The sequence below is a fragment of the Carassius auratus genome, unplaced genomic scaffold, assembly GCF_003368295.1.
Source record: "Carassius auratus strain Wakin unplaced genomic scaffold, ASM336829v1 scaf_tig00214607, whole genome shotgun sequence".
In the NCBI taxonomy this organism is placed as follows: Eukaryota; Metazoa; Chordata; class Actinopteri; order Cypriniformes; family Cyprinidae; genus Carassius; species Carassius auratus.
Window position 1 is genome coordinate 1156 of NW_020527737.1, and position 15518 is coordinate 16673.

Genomic DNA, 15518 nt, shown 5'->3' on the forward strand with positions numbered 1-15518 from the left:
CAATCATTCCCGCTCATTTCCCTCTGTCTTGCGGAACCATCTTTCTTTTCTCATACTCTATTCCATCTTCGAATTGGGCATGGGACACAATAAATAATAATAAATAATAAGCTTTGCCAGTGTGGTGAAAATTGTAGGTTCTGTGTACCTTCACTCTGTCCGGGCCTGCTGTTATTTTGTGTGTGTGTGTGTTCTTTTTTATATGGTTTATGAGGACACAAGTATATAATGGGTATTACAACATAAACATGGTTTACGCAGGAGGAAAATGGTGATGTACCATCCACCCGACCTACAGAACTACCATTTGCAGAGCCTGAAGTAAGTTTTATGCTGTTGCAGTATAGTATCTCGTTGCAAGAGAGAGAGAGAAGTGGTAGTAAATTCATGATCTTTTCATTATTCAAGGTTGCGGCTACCAGCAACAAAAAGAAGAGCTGCGAAATGTGTAGACCCAAGATGGACAGAAAAACACAATATACATGCATCAAGTGCTAGAAGTACATATGTAACACACACACACAGTAAAACTCTGCCCCGCATGTGTTGTATAGACTGGTATGTAAAGGCAATTTGTTCAATGGGGCTGATGTGTCATCTAGACTGACATAGCTACTGTGTGTGTTCAGCTTGTGTTGTGTAAACTGACTTGAATTGGTTAAATTTCTAATGAAGTCAAATAAATAAAAATCAATAGTCAATGTAAATTTGTTGAAATTTTCCACTAATATCTTGATTATAATTTATTTTTATGTCATTTTAGTAAATAATAAACAAAAAAAGAGTAGCACTTTAATTCTTAAATGGGATCTAACAAAGTAAAGAGAAAATGACTTAATGCATTAAACCATTGTTTTTAAAAATATCAGACTCAATCAATATTATTAATAAATCATTCTATGCACAGACAAGCAGATGAGCCCAGAATAGAATGTAATGCTTTTAATAATGGTAGCCTTGGCAACAAAGAAACAGTTTTTTACTTTCTCCGTTTGTGTACATCCTCATGGGGTTCAGAAAATATTTTTTTCCATGCACATTAATTTTACACTTGTCTAGTACAAATTTGCCACTTTTATAATTACAGTGCATACTTTTTAATTTACGCTAAAAAAAAAAAGTTAAATGTGGCAACATGCCTCATAGGTAGGGTATAGTGTAACAGTTAAGGGGCACATTGTAACATGGCCATATGGCAGCTTAAAGTGTTATCTGATCTAATGAAAAAAAAAAAAAAAAAAAACGGGTGGAAGGAACACATGGCAAAGAGCGCTCCAAAATCCTGGAGGGTGGATTTATTTACAAAAGATGAACGCAAAGAAGTAGAATGGTGCTGGAGTGAGGGCGCTGCGTGTTCCTTTCCAGTGGTTCCATGCAGCGCTAGTGGTGGGGCAGAGACAAGACGTTAGTTTTCAGCATTTGCACGGCTTATCTGGCCGTGGGCAAATGAGCTGAAGCTGTGGCCGATCAGCCCTTGATGAGCGGGAGCAGGTGCTCCTTGTCCGTTTTCAGGGCAACACTAATAGTCGCTCGTCACACACAGATATGTAAATAAAAATATTTTACAAAAATATATTTAAATATTTGATTTTGGCCGCTTTTTTATATTTTCCACATATATTAAACATATGTAAATATATTTTTATTGGAAATATTTACATATATTTATTTGCCATATATGTAAATACATTTAGATATCAGACTATGTAAATATATTCATTCGGAATATATGTCTATATATTAATTTCTAATATTTATTAACATATTACATCTATGTACATTTAAATATATTTTATATTATAAATATTTACATATATTTATTTGCCATATATGTAAATACATTTAGATATCAGACTATGTAAATATATTAATTAGCAAAATTTGTCTATGTATTAATTTCTAATATTTGTTAACATATTACATTTCAGTACACACACTTGCAAAAATGAGCAGTACATTCAGATGACAAAACACATAGGCTATTATAGAAAAACAAGAATTTTATTGATATTGACAAAAGAGTGCACATAAACTCCACAATTAAAACAAATGAAACCAGCAACTTTACTGAAATTGCTATTATTAATACTAAAGGATGATGCTAAAACCTGAAATTTGTACATTTTTTAATTAATGAAATAAAGTCTGTGTAAAAAACAAACAAACAAACAATAAAAAAACACCTGTTTTATAGTTGTCTAATAGGCTGCATTTACACTGCAGGTCTTGATGCCCAAATCCGATTTTCTGACTATATCCAGTTTTTTTGACGACCCGCTTAAATCATCTTTTAAAAGTGTCCCGTATCCGATTTTTGCATTTACACTATACACTGCTGAAACTACCAAACATAGACTTTCTGACCTGGAAAAGGAAGTAAAACAGCACGAAATACAATGGATGCAGATGCAAATAAAATTATACAGTGTTTTGCTTTCCACAATATTTTGAAAAGTCAACTAAAAAATCAGCAAAACATTGGTCTCGTATGGCAGAGAAAAAAAGAGGAGCCCTTGTTGCAGCCTGGGCGAATTTCGCGCCTATAATAAGTCATGTGATCTCAGTTGGTGGTGTCCACCTGAGTTGACGTCACTTTTTTAATGACGTACAACTCGCATTTACTGTGGAATATCCGATTTGTCTGCTTACATGTCACACGGAAATGCACATATCCGATTCAAATCTGATTTATTACCACATATGAATGAGGCCTGAATCCGATCTGAGAACATCGGAATCCATGCGTTTTTTTTTTCCTGCTTCCACGTTCACCGGTCATATCCAATCTGTGGCACATGAGAGGAAAAAAATCAGATTTGGGTCACTTGAACCATGCAGTGTAAATGGGGCCATAGAGAGGGTGAAGGAAGAACATCCAAACCCTGCCCCTGAATCCTTCGAGATTTTTATGAATTTATATAATGGTGTTTTTTTCATAAAGTAAAGGCAGTGGCAATATTAACATGACAATCAAATTAAATATTATATAATAAATTATTAAAATATCTGATAAACTTTTGAATGTTTTTCTTACTAGTCAGATGGTTCATAGTGCCTGGAGAAGTTATTCAACAAGAGGTCCACTCCAACTCTGCTGCATGGTCTTCAGCTTGGAAGAATATAGGAAAACAAGCAATTTGCACAGAGCCAATAATACATAGTATACAATGTCATATTTATTAAGAATAAACTACAGCAGAGGTGAAATGCAAACAATAGAGAGAATAATGTACAGAACATCCTACAAAAAGTCTTAAGAAAAGATAATTTATGTTTTTAGGTTTTAAAGTTGCTTTGATGATATAGGTGATCACAATGTTTATTGTGGAAAAAAAGCATTTTAAGTTATTTAATAAGGTTTCTCAGATCACCTTTGTTTCCTATATCTCTATCAGCAGCTCCCATTAGACGGCTTTTTCCCGACACTACTAAAACCCCAGTACAATTTTTATTCAATTTTTGACTACTCTACAATGACAGATAAAAACATGTTTGGAATAGTTTCAGTCCATTATATATATATATATATATATATATATATATATATATATATATATATATATATATATATATATATATATATATATATATATATATATATATATATATCTTTTAGATTTGTAATGTTTTTATTGGATTCTCTTATGCTCTTCAAGGCTGTATTTATTTAATCAAAAATACAGAAAAACAGTAATATTGTGAAGAATTTCGAATTTTGGTTTCCTATCTTATTATAGTTTAAAAATCATTTGTATTAATTTATTCAGTGACGCAGCACTGTATTTTCAGTATAATTACTCCAGTCTTCAGTGTCACATGATCCTTTAGAAATCCTTCTAATATGCTGAGTTATAATCAGTGTTGATAATATTATCAACTGTTGTGCTGCTTAATATTTTATGGAACCTATGTTCCATAAATAAAATAAAAAGTTAAATACAACAGAATTTATTTAAAATATTAATTTTAACAATATTCTAAAAATATATTTTTTTTATCCATTTTATACCTAAATGTTTGCTGAATAAAAGTATTCTTTTAAACAGCACAACTGTTTCCAACGTTGATAATAAATCAGCTTAATTTAATGCTTTATGATTGATCATAATGATGCTCACGATTTAGCATGGCTTTACAGGAATAAATTATATTTTAAAGTATATTAAAATATAATACTTTCACAAAATATTTCACAAAATATTTTTTTTTCTTTATTTTGTCAATTTTTTTATTATCTATGTGTTGTTGTTTTCTCAGTGTTCTGGAAGCTTGTGACACTAAAACAAATTCCTTGTATGTGCAAACATACGTGACAATAAAGCTCTTTCTGACTCTGATTTGCGTGTGTGTAATAGCGATACAGTAGGCCTAATGCAGTACAAATGGAAATGGTTATTTTTCAATTAAAGATAACTTAAAGAGTTAATGGACTGCTTTGGGTGCTTGGCACTTCATTGGTAATTTTGTGTTTTAAGAATGACATTCAAGGTTAAGAGTACACTGTAATTTATTTAAATATAAATTGTTTCATCTAGGTATTTAACATTACCTAAATTAAAGAAAGAAGACTTTCCTTATTGATTATGTCTTCCCTCAGGTAAAATGCACGCTTTCTTGCATGGCTGGATGTTGGAATTACGTTGTCTGCATTCTCCCAAACTGATTAGCTGAAGTAGAAATGCAGACGTTAAACCTTACTCTGTTAGCTGGCTAGCACTTTTTCGAGGGATTTCAGAACAGCGTAACAGATATTTTAGTGAATGCCTCCGTTAGCGCAAGTCCAGCTCGCTGTGAAGGGAGATTGAGCAGAGGCCAGCCGGCAGAGGATTCCCCTCAGCCTCATTCGAACGGCTATGCTTACAAATCAAACACTTGTGAAAAAAAAGAAAAAAATGATTCTCAGCTTAGAGTTTGATATTCGTATGGACTAGGAGGTCATATGGTATTTGCCTAAAATACGGGGCAAACTGCGGCCTTATAGCTTTCATAATGCTTCTTTGATGCCTTAAATACAGGACAATTCCATATTATACAGAACGGTTGGCAACCCTAATTAACAGTACAGTGCATACTTTTAGGTTAAATTAATTAGCTTTTTTAATTCATCCATCAACAAATTGCCAGCAAAACATTTACAAAGCTATAAAAAAACCTCATCTACACATAATATGTGATTAAAATCCCAAACTTTCCTAAAGAAGAGCTCAAATCTATAGCTAGCTTACCTCTTATAGTTAGCCTCTGTTAGTTCACGGTTGTGATGATAATGGACTTATTCCCATGACAATGAACCATTTGTGTAAAGTAAATATTCAACAGAAGCATGTCAGTTACATGTAAGAAAGTGTCAGTAAAAGTTGTATGTATTATTTGTGTAATTTTAGGGACTAAACTTAATAAAAACAACTTAGTAAAAACAACCGTTAGAGAGGAAGTAGTTTGCTACTTGTCAGCTGAGCTGCCGCCCGGTTTCCATGGTATCTCCCTCCACACAGTTTAAATGCACCTCGAATGCGCATGCCCATCAAACACATTACACAGCGTTTACATAGTACATAAAACTATAAACTTGTCCTGACACTTGATAACATATTTATTAAGTTGATAGTAGGCCTAAACTGAATTAGAACATAGGATCAATATAATATAATATAATATAATATAATATAATATAATATAATATAATATAATATAATATAATATAATATAATATAATATAATATAATATAATATAATATAATAATAGCTTTAAAAATGGTAAACATAGTGTAGAAACTAAATGCATTGCTGCACTACAAAAACACATTGATTCAAAGTTATTTGAAGCATGAATATAATTTCACAAATAGCCTATGTAAACACACACGTAGCCTATGTATTTTTAAAATTTATTTCCAAAATATATTTCAATATATTTAACAGTGCTTCACACATATGTGAATATATTAAATTTCCATATGGGTAATGAACACTTATTTTCATGAACCTTGCAAACTTAGTTGAATCCAGCTGAGAGATCTTGTGAAGTGTGCATTTTTATCCAGCATCATCTCGTATTCTCTGTGTGACGGTCGGTCTGTGTGAATTAAATGCTTTAAACTTTAAACTCGTGACTTTCTGTTGACTCTCTTTTTAATTATATTTTTATTAAATGCTTATATATTTGTGAAAAATCTAAAGTATAAGTATGCTTGTTTTACACATTTATTTTGTAATCCATTGTCAAATGATTTCAAATTTCTTAAATATTAATAATAATGATAATAAAAATATCATTAATAATAATATCATCAAAAAATATATATATTATTATTTTAAGAAAATAATAATAATCTTAATTAATTTAATATAAATTATTTAAAAGTTTGTTAACCTTTTCAACCATTTAGCATTAAACATTTTTAACGCTGTTTTGTTAAGACAACTGACCTTATTTCAACCATATTTCAACATTGAAAGTTGGTCAAGTGCTGGAGGTTTTTCAGCCGTCCATCTTTAAAAGTTGAATCAATGTTGTTTCAACGTTGAAACCACAACTGACCTTATTTCAACCATATTTCAACGTTGAAGGTCGGTCATGTGCCGGCTGGGAAGGAAGAAGAAGAAGAAGAAGAAGAAGAAGAAGAAGAAGAAGTGAATGAGGTAGATTTTTTCCAGATTCAAGAGAGAGGAAAGGAGAGGAAAAGAGAAATAGAAGGAAAGACATCATCCTTCCTTCCAAGACTGAGAACTGGACATACAGCAATGAAGTTTTAGTATCGTTTTTATAAGATAGAGGTTATCATGAATCAGGAAAAGTGTCACAAATGTGAAGAATTGGAAAGTGTGAAGCAAAACATTTTTTAATATTCTGCATATGAGAGGGAGAGATTTCAATTAATTCAAGAATTAGGATGGATGGGAGTTGATAATATTTATTTAAATGTATTGTTAGGAAATGGGTAAAAGCAATCAAGAGTGCATGAAATATTTTTTAAATACCTAAACACAGGAACAATAGGTACAATCTATTTTTTTCTGTAATATGTATTTATTTATTTATTGTTTCTTTCTTCCAAATCTACACACACTCCACAATGTAGATCAGTAGGTGGCGGTAAACCACCATAAAACACTAGAAGAAGATGTGGTGGTTTGTCCGTATCGCGTCGACACGTTAAAGGGGAAACCTTTAACATAACATAACCATTTCAAGAGGAGAATAAATAGCCTTTAATACTCAAACTGCCGCGGATCTCTCAACGTTTCTTGGTAAGATTGTATTTTCCGTCTTCCCGTTGAGTTCGCGCTGTTAGGCAGTTCAGAGAGAGTTTGTTTGAGCAGACACGTGACTCTCAGCAGAGCTGAGACAGTGACGAGGATACATTTGAAACCTCGGGACGTGTTTTATGTGTATCGCTGTCTAAGTCTGATTTAACACAGAGAGTATTTAACACAGAGAGTAAAGTGATTATCGATTTTTGCAGCCAGTAACAGAATGTAAATGTGCTCAGCTAGATCAGATGTGTGAGAACAGGAGCTGGTCTACGTGTTCAGATGCAGGTGTGCTGTTACTGTATCTCCTGCCGTAGAAGACACTCTCTCTGCAGAGACACTGGTGCCAGGAACACACAAGTATGTTTGGGCCAGCGTGGAAATCAGAGGAGACCTCATCTGACTCTTACTCCTCCAGCTGAGAGGGTCCTGGGAGAGAGGAGTGATGGAGCACTACTGGTCACTTCTTCAGCTCTGGCATGAGCAGACATAGGCTGCTGCTGGACTCTAGCACCAGATGATACTCCAGCAGAGAAGATGATGACTTTCTTCTGTTAGAAGGGCTTTGCTGTTGCTCCTCCTCAGTGGAGTCTTCCAGTCTTCTTCTCTTCAACTCTCACCTCCTGCTGTAGGTAAACACAATGAGAAGAACAGGTGAATACAAAAGCATTACATTTTTAAATCATTATGTTTAATCCGAACAACATTTTGAACAAACTTGTCAAAACACAAATGTACTTTATTTTTCAATATAAAAACCTTGTATTATTATAGAATTTGTTGTTGTTATTATTATGAAATCATAAACCCAGAGTGACATTTGACATGAAGTAAAATAGCAGAATGACCTCTAGTGATGCAGCCTCAATCACTCTTCCATACATCTCCTCTCTCTCCTCCACAGGGAAAAAAGGCAGGCCCTTGAATCACAGACGCTGTGAACAGAGTGCTTCTCTCTTGCTCACTTGTATCTATTGCTGAGGTCTCCACTGGTGGTTTGCTTTGTCTCCGGGACCACTGATGACTCTCCGGTGCTGTTCTACGTGTCCTGGATGAATTGAGCTTGCAAAGGAGCAATCAAACAGATGGTGGGACTGCTCTCATCTGACATGAGAGTAGTTGCATCGTTCATTGGCTTTAGGGCCTTGATAATATCGTATGTATTTGAGATGTCTGCTCTTCTGAGCGTGTAGATGTCAGACTCTCCTCTCATTACCTGAGGAGACTGTAATGCAGCAGAGACTGCAAGCTGTTACTCCACAAACCTGTCATCCATCTCATACACACTATTCCACTGGTACACACATCTGTTTTTAGCCTGTGTTTCGACAGACCAAGTAGAATCTGCTTCTATTCAAGCTGGTGTTTTGCAGGGGTACTGCGGTGAAAATAGGTAGTAATGCATCTCACCCTACCTAGTAGCCTTGACAAAGTGGGCAACTTGAGCACTGATAAGAGGCCAGATTTAGCTTGTGGGCAGACCACTTCACATGCAGGAAATTACACTGTTCAGCAGAAACAACCATGCTGTATTCATTATCAGTGACTAAAACTAAATCTCTTTGGTCACACATATTTTAGGGTCCAATTCTGACTATTAGCCAACCATTAACTATGACTTTTGCCTAAATTAACTCCTTATTTGCTGCTTATTAATAGTTTATAAGGTAGTTGTTAAGTTTAGGGTATTGGGTAGGATTATGTATGTCATCAATTTTATGTACTTTATAAGCACTAATAAACAGCCAATATGTTAATAATAGACATGCTAATAAGCAACTAGTTATTAGTGTGAATCGGACCCTATACTAAAGTGTTACCATCTTTTTTAGTGATCTTCCATTCCTCCACTACATTCTTTAACAGCTCAGCCATATCTGCACCTGTGTGCTTCTCATTCACTGCTGTTGTCTGGAGCACATGAGACGCTAGCTGCCACTCATCAGTTACGGTGACAAGATTCTGTGGTAATGGATGTCCACACATCACGTTACAGCTATCCCACCCGCCTTCTTCAGTGATTCCATGACTTTCATGAGTGTGGGGATCACGGTGTCTGTAAAATATCTCTGATTGGACGTTGTATCTCAACTCCAAAGTGTGCAACATATAAAATAAAAGTTGCGATCGATTGTGTAATGAGCTTTGCCCTTTCTGAGCCAGGTGGAAGCTTTTTTTTATTAAATATTTTTTTAAATCGATTTTTGACATTTGTGAATAGATTCAGAATGGTCCAGGTCCACATCGTGATGCATCTAATAATACATTTTTTCCCCACCCCTGCTGTCACCTCAAGTGTGCTAACACAGACACGCGTTTGTTTAATCTGACATGTGATTAGAGAAGTACTGTGTGGTGAGGGTCATTAATAAAGTTTAATAAAACCCCTCAGTGTTTGGTGTGTTTTCACAGGTCATGGCGTCTGTGGATGATATTGAGGACCTGGTGACCTCCCATGACCTCACTCCTCACAAGCGTCAGTGTGCTCGGAGCAACATCATGCCTAGTCCATGCAAACACACGCTCCAGCTCGCAGCAGAAGAGCTTCAGACCGACAGGTCAGACGCCTCCAACTTAAGGAGAATCTTTTTAATCTTTCTGAGTCTGAAATTATGTTTATCTCTCCACTGATTCTGCACTGTAAAAAAAATCTTTTGTTGACTTAACTCATTATTTTTTGTTATCTTTTTGCATTGGTTTTTTTGAGTTAACCTAACTTATTTGGAAAAGTTTACCTGACAAATTTGGAAAGGTTGACCTGACAAGTTATAAAGTACAATGAACTGATTTAATTTAGTTAAGTAAACTTAGAACTTAAGTTCAGCCAACTAAAGTTAAGTCATCTAAACTACATCCAGTAAGTTCAGCCAACTGAAGCAGTGTTTTCTAAACTACATCCAGTAAGTTCAGCCAACTAAAGCAGTGTTTTCTAAACTACATCCAGTAAGTTCAGCCAACTAAAGTAGTGTTTTCTAAACTACATCCAGTAAGTTCAGCCAACTAAAGCAGTGTTATGAAACTTTAAAACCTGCAGCTGTTCCAAAAAATGAATTACTTGGAACATTAATTTGTAAAATACATTTAATTAAAAACAAATGTATGGCAAATTAACGATCACAAATACAATTTTCAACACAAAATGTATTGGAATAAACTCCTAAAAACACCAACCTCATTCAAAGGTGTTTTACACCTGTCTCAATGCACGTTTTGTGGATTAATCTGTTATATAACATTAAACAAGATCACCCCACAGCATTCAATATAGAAACATCCTTCATTCCAAAAGAAAATGTTTAAACATTGTTAAACGCATTATAGATATATGAATTGGCTTAAATGCCATTTTGATATAAACTAAGATATCAATTATTTATGCTCTCAAGCCTCAAATTCATCAATTAAACTAAACACTTTAAAATGCCAATCCCATATATATACATATAGAAATATCCTGTTCACAACATTCCTTTCAAAAAGAAACTCTGAAAAGCATTAAGACATTAAAAGACATATGAATTGGTTTCATACCACTTTAATCTCAACGTAGCTGATGCTTTAACAAATTCATCAATTAATCTTAAAAAAAAAAAAAAAAAGGAAATGGCAATGGTTGCAGGCACTTCACCGCATTAGTTTGTTTTTAGTCCATGAACTTTTGCAGAGCAGCTTTCCCCATCAATGTTCATGAAGATCCACTGGATCACCTCAAAGGTGTATCGCAGCTCTTTGGGAAAGTTGATGGTTAAAGCGTAAAGCAGTCCAAACAATGTGACAAAGGAATTTGGAATGTTTTGGAGATACACAATGAAAATTTCCCCTTCCAGCAGTGTTAATTTTGACACAAAATTTTAATTTAGTTTTAGTCTTAGTCTTTTGACTATAATTCTTTTTAGTTTTAGTCAAGTTTTAGTCATCTGATTTGTTTTAATTTTAGTCAAATTTTAGTTAAATTGCTTGGTATTTTAAAATAAGACTAAAATCAATAACAGATTTACTAGACAATTTTTTACAGCTGGTATAGGAAACAAACTTAACCAAAATATATAAAACACAAATTCAACTTTATTTCAACACAACTGTGTCTTTATTTCGATTCAAAAGCTTTTATGCAGCAACAAACACTGTCATGATAATGTAAATAATAACTAGCTGCCAATTGACCATCAATAAAAGAAAAATAAAGTTAGGTCCAGGACCTTAAAGCTTACAGCTGAGCTGAACAATAAGTGCATACATTTAAAGTAAATATTTAATAAGTTGGGTGGATAAAAAAAGTAACAAGATTTTATAAGGTATTCATTTGTCTAGCAATATTGTATGTTTTAAATACTACAATATTGCTAGATTAGTATGTATAATGATAGGATGTGAACATTCACGTTTCACATGACTAATATAGAAATATTTGTGATATTGTCAACAAGTAGAACATTATAAAATATACTAAACATTAGTATTAATCAAATGTATGTATCATAATATTACGTATTAGTATTGTGCTCTCATCTAACTTGAAGAAGGGGCTATTTTACAGTACTTTTCAGTTCGTAATATTTAATGCTACAATATCTACGCACTGCAGTCTTCCAATTTTGCTTAGCTCAATAACCAAAAGAACATCGTTGTGAAATTACATTTGAGAAAATGTCCGGGTGGCTCGTCTGTAAATGTCTTTTCAAATTGGTTGTGTTCTTGCCACGAATGACCGCTCCGCGTGCTTTACAGTTTGTTTTGTTTTGTTTGTCGTCAAACGTGAAGTGAGCTGTGGACATTTTGTCGCTCTTTTAGACATCACCTCTTCGAATGCCGTCTTCCCGGGAGCTCATAAAAACTGAAAACCTTCGCTTCACGTCTCAATAAGTCAGGCTCTGATTGGTTCTCTTCTCTCATGCAGTCTCGCCTGTTCCGTTTTGCCGGTTCTTTTGCTCATTCCTCGCATCTCTCCCGTCTGCTGATTTGATTTTCGTCACAGTCTATTTTCGTCTCGTCCTTTATTCGTTGACGATAATATCAATCAATTTAGTCATAGTTTTAGTCTCCATCAGTGCCTTCTATTTTAGTTTTCGTTTCGTTTTCGTCCGCAAAAATATATTCGTGACGAAAATAATGACGAAAATATTTAGTCAATGAAATTAACACTGCCTTCCAGTATCACAGCCATATTCACAAAGTGTCTTGGAAGGCACAATCTTGTCTGGTGTCCTCGCTGATTGACAAGATGCCCAACTTGACACTCTGAACAACATTGATCTCATTGTCAGTCAGCTGAAAGAGAGAGAGAGAAAGATTAAAGATTTAGCGGTAGACTTGAACTTTCATTACCACATTAAACATTCATTTTAAATGCCGTAAATACCGGTTTACATTTTGGTAGTGTATTTTTTTTTACGGTCCATGCCAATAAAATGTTTGTCTATGCCATTCTAATTTTTACAATTAAAGCTATTCAAGTAATCTGATGAATATTCTTCTACTTTTTATAAAAAATTAAAAACAGGAAAAATTCCTGATAGATGGCGATGTCACTTCATCAAAAACCACCTACACATACGCGCATTACGTTACCATTTTTTTAGATTCTTTTTTTTTTTTTTTACATGAGACGGTAACAACTTTTTTTTTTTTTTACTTTGTAAAGTTTTCAGCCCCAAGTTTTAGAATAGAAGTTATTGATAAAGGATTATTTGCTTGTAAAAATGTTAGTATGCAGTTTTCATACGCAAATTCATTTGTACACATACTTGTCGAATGAGATCCAGTTTACTTGGTACTTTTTTGTCTTCATTGACAGCTAAATGATTTGAAACAATAGTAATTTTTGAAAATTCAGAACAATTCAACACAATTCACAATTAAAATCTATGATTCACAATTAATGATTTGATTCAGCATTTTGCATTTTTTAATATTGGGAAATGAGTTTGGATTTACTGATCAGTCACATAACAAAATGTAAAACCAACATGAAAATTAATCGTAATATTCCTGAAATAATCGTGCTTTGATATTTTTGCTATATCACACGACCACCTCTAGTTGAAAGATAAAATATGATATAGCAATACAATACATTTTAACAGGCACAATTAAGTATAAAATAACTGAAGGAAAGCCAAATAATGATTCATATTCTTGTGATTTCAGTGAAAATACAGGCATCTATAATCAGTATCACCAAAATATAAAAAGCACCAAATAAAAGCATCACTATCATACTAAAGTGATATTGGTGCATCCTTATTCCAGTGTTAACATAGTAGGGGCATAACAGTTCTTGGTTTTAAAAAAAAAAGTCGAACCATTAAATTCTCCACATGCTCAAAAGAAAGTGGACAAAACAGTCGCTCTTTGCAAACTTTGTTAAATGTGAGTGTCGTATGCTCTAATATGATCAGTCCTTTACGGAGTCATCACCCAGGTGTTGACAGCACACAATCACAGGTGAGACTTGAACAGCACACACTGATATCAGTGTTTAAACTAAACTCCGTTCTGCATGTTTTAAGCATTGCCAATTTAAACATTTAAATCAAGAATAAGTGAATGAGAATTTATGTGAGCTGCATGAAGTGCCCATTCAGTCAGTGGCCAAACATTGACATTGCACATTGCATAGATTAAATATAAATTAATCCTTATTTAAGCACAGATCAAACAGCAAACTCTTTGAGTGATTTTGAGTGCAGTTTATCTGCTGTCAATTTACGTTTGTGGTTTTAGGGAGAAACAAAAGCACAACTCTGAAGGAATGGAAGGTGTGCTGGAAGTGATGCAACCTCGTTTATCTTGCTTTATCGTTGGAAGCCAAAAACTAATTGTATATCTCTATTATTATCTTTAATTACTGCCTTATATTTTTTTTGTACTTTCAAATGCAGGGAGACCCTTAAACTTCAGACAACAATGTTGTGTTCTCAAATAACACACACAGGCATCACTGAAACATGCAGTGTGTCAGTTAACGCCTGCACTAATTCCTCTGTCTGATCGTGCTAAAAAAAGCTCTAACTTTAATAATGTTCAACCAAGGGATTGTGGGTTGTGCCATATATGATCACACACACAATTTGGGAATTTGCAGGCATATTTTATTCTTTTTATTTGCCATGTCTCTTCTTTCTTCCTCTTCCCCTTCTTCTTCTTTTTCTGTTCTGAATTTGCCGCGCTTGCATCTCTAAGCAACGGTAAACAGGACAGCACAACGCGGCATTAATTCACTTATTGAGATACAAAAAAATGTTATTTAAAAAAGCAAGAGAAGGATTGCTTTTGACATTAAATGACAATCTTTTGAAAACGGGAGAAATTCGGGAGAAAGGTCGGTCCGGGAGATTTTCGGGAGGGGCTTTGAAATTCGGGAGTCTCCCGGAAAAATCGGGAGGGTTGGCATGTATGCTGTGAGTCAACATGAGAAAGTACAATGAGCGAATCTTCTATGTGCATAAATACACTCAATAACCGTACATTCGTGACAACATCGTGTGTAATTCTTCACATTATTAAGATTTCTTAAAACAAGAACAAAAGCACGACGAAATGGCTCAACGCCGCGCAGGATCCAAACTCTGAATAGTAATAACGAAAACTGTGACATTTCAAACCATAGATATATTATTTGTCATTTCTATCACCCATATTGATTTAATTTGACAGTTAACGGTACTTTTTAAAATTCAAATATTGTGGTGAAAACGTACCTATATCTGGCGCTCTGAAGTGATGGTAAAAAGGTGAGGTAAAAATCCGGTTTGGTCCAGTTGGTGAACGAACAGCTTTTAATCAACTTGACTGAACCTGTGAGTCAACAACACGAAGTAAAATGAGCGAGTCTTCTATGTCCAAAACGCTTATTATGAACTAAAGACTTAAAACAATCCACTAGCATAATATAAAATGTCACACTTACTCTGTATCACTCTATTTCTTCTGAGACACGTGTGGTCCAACATGGAAAATCCAGTTTCCGCTGGCTTCTCTCAAATTCTCAGAGGAAAAAAATAGCCGCGTTCGACTTGAAGCAGCGCTGTATGACACCAAAGTACCGCGAGAGCGATAAGAGAGCACACGGATCCAATGCATTCGAATCGCTCTCGCGGTACTTTGATGTCACAGTGATCAATTGATTCAGCGAATCATCTTGAGTGGTTCATTTTTATGAATCGCTCAATTCCGCCAATGATAAATTGGAATCTGACCATGAATAAAAACTGAAGCAGCTAGACAAATTGTAGGTGTAATTTAATTAATCTGTGCTCATAACT

At 34.3% G+C, this 15518-nt stretch overlaps 3 long non-coding RNA genes across 4 annotated transcripts; 1 reads left to right on the plus strand and 2 right to left on the minus strand.

The window, feature by feature from the left end:
• Positions 1-2268: 2268 nt before the first annotated feature.
• On the minus strand, positions 2269-5468 carry LOC113092502 (uncharacterized). Its single transcript, XR_003287577.1, has 3 exons — positions 5226-5468; positions 3035-3109; positions 2269-2786 (listed from the first exon to the last, which is right to left on the minus strand). It is a non-coding gene; the product is annotated as an uncharacterized LOC113092502 (long non-coding RNA).
• Positions 5469-7125: 1657 nt separating this feature from the next.
• LOC113092503 (uncharacterized) lies at positions 7126-9806 on the plus strand. Of its 2 annotated transcripts, none has more exons than XR_003287579.1 (3): positions 7126-7908; positions 8159-8342; positions 9667-9806. It is a non-coding gene; the product is annotated as an uncharacterized LOC113092503 (long non-coding RNA). The 2 variants fall into 2 exon arrangements; XR_003287578.1 differs by lacking the exon at positions 9667-9806 and having other exon boundaries at positions 7126-7251; positions 7494-7908; positions 8159-8876.
• A 2513-nt stretch (positions 9807-12319) lies between these two features.
• LOC113092501 (uncharacterized) lies at positions 12320-15269 on the minus strand. The gene is made up of 3 exons (XR_003287576.1): positions 15164-15269; positions 14955-15051; positions 12320-12522 (listed from the first exon to the last, which is right to left on the minus strand). It is a non-coding gene; the product is annotated as an uncharacterized LOC113092501 (long non-coding RNA).
• Positions 15270-15518: the final 249 nt, after the last annotated feature.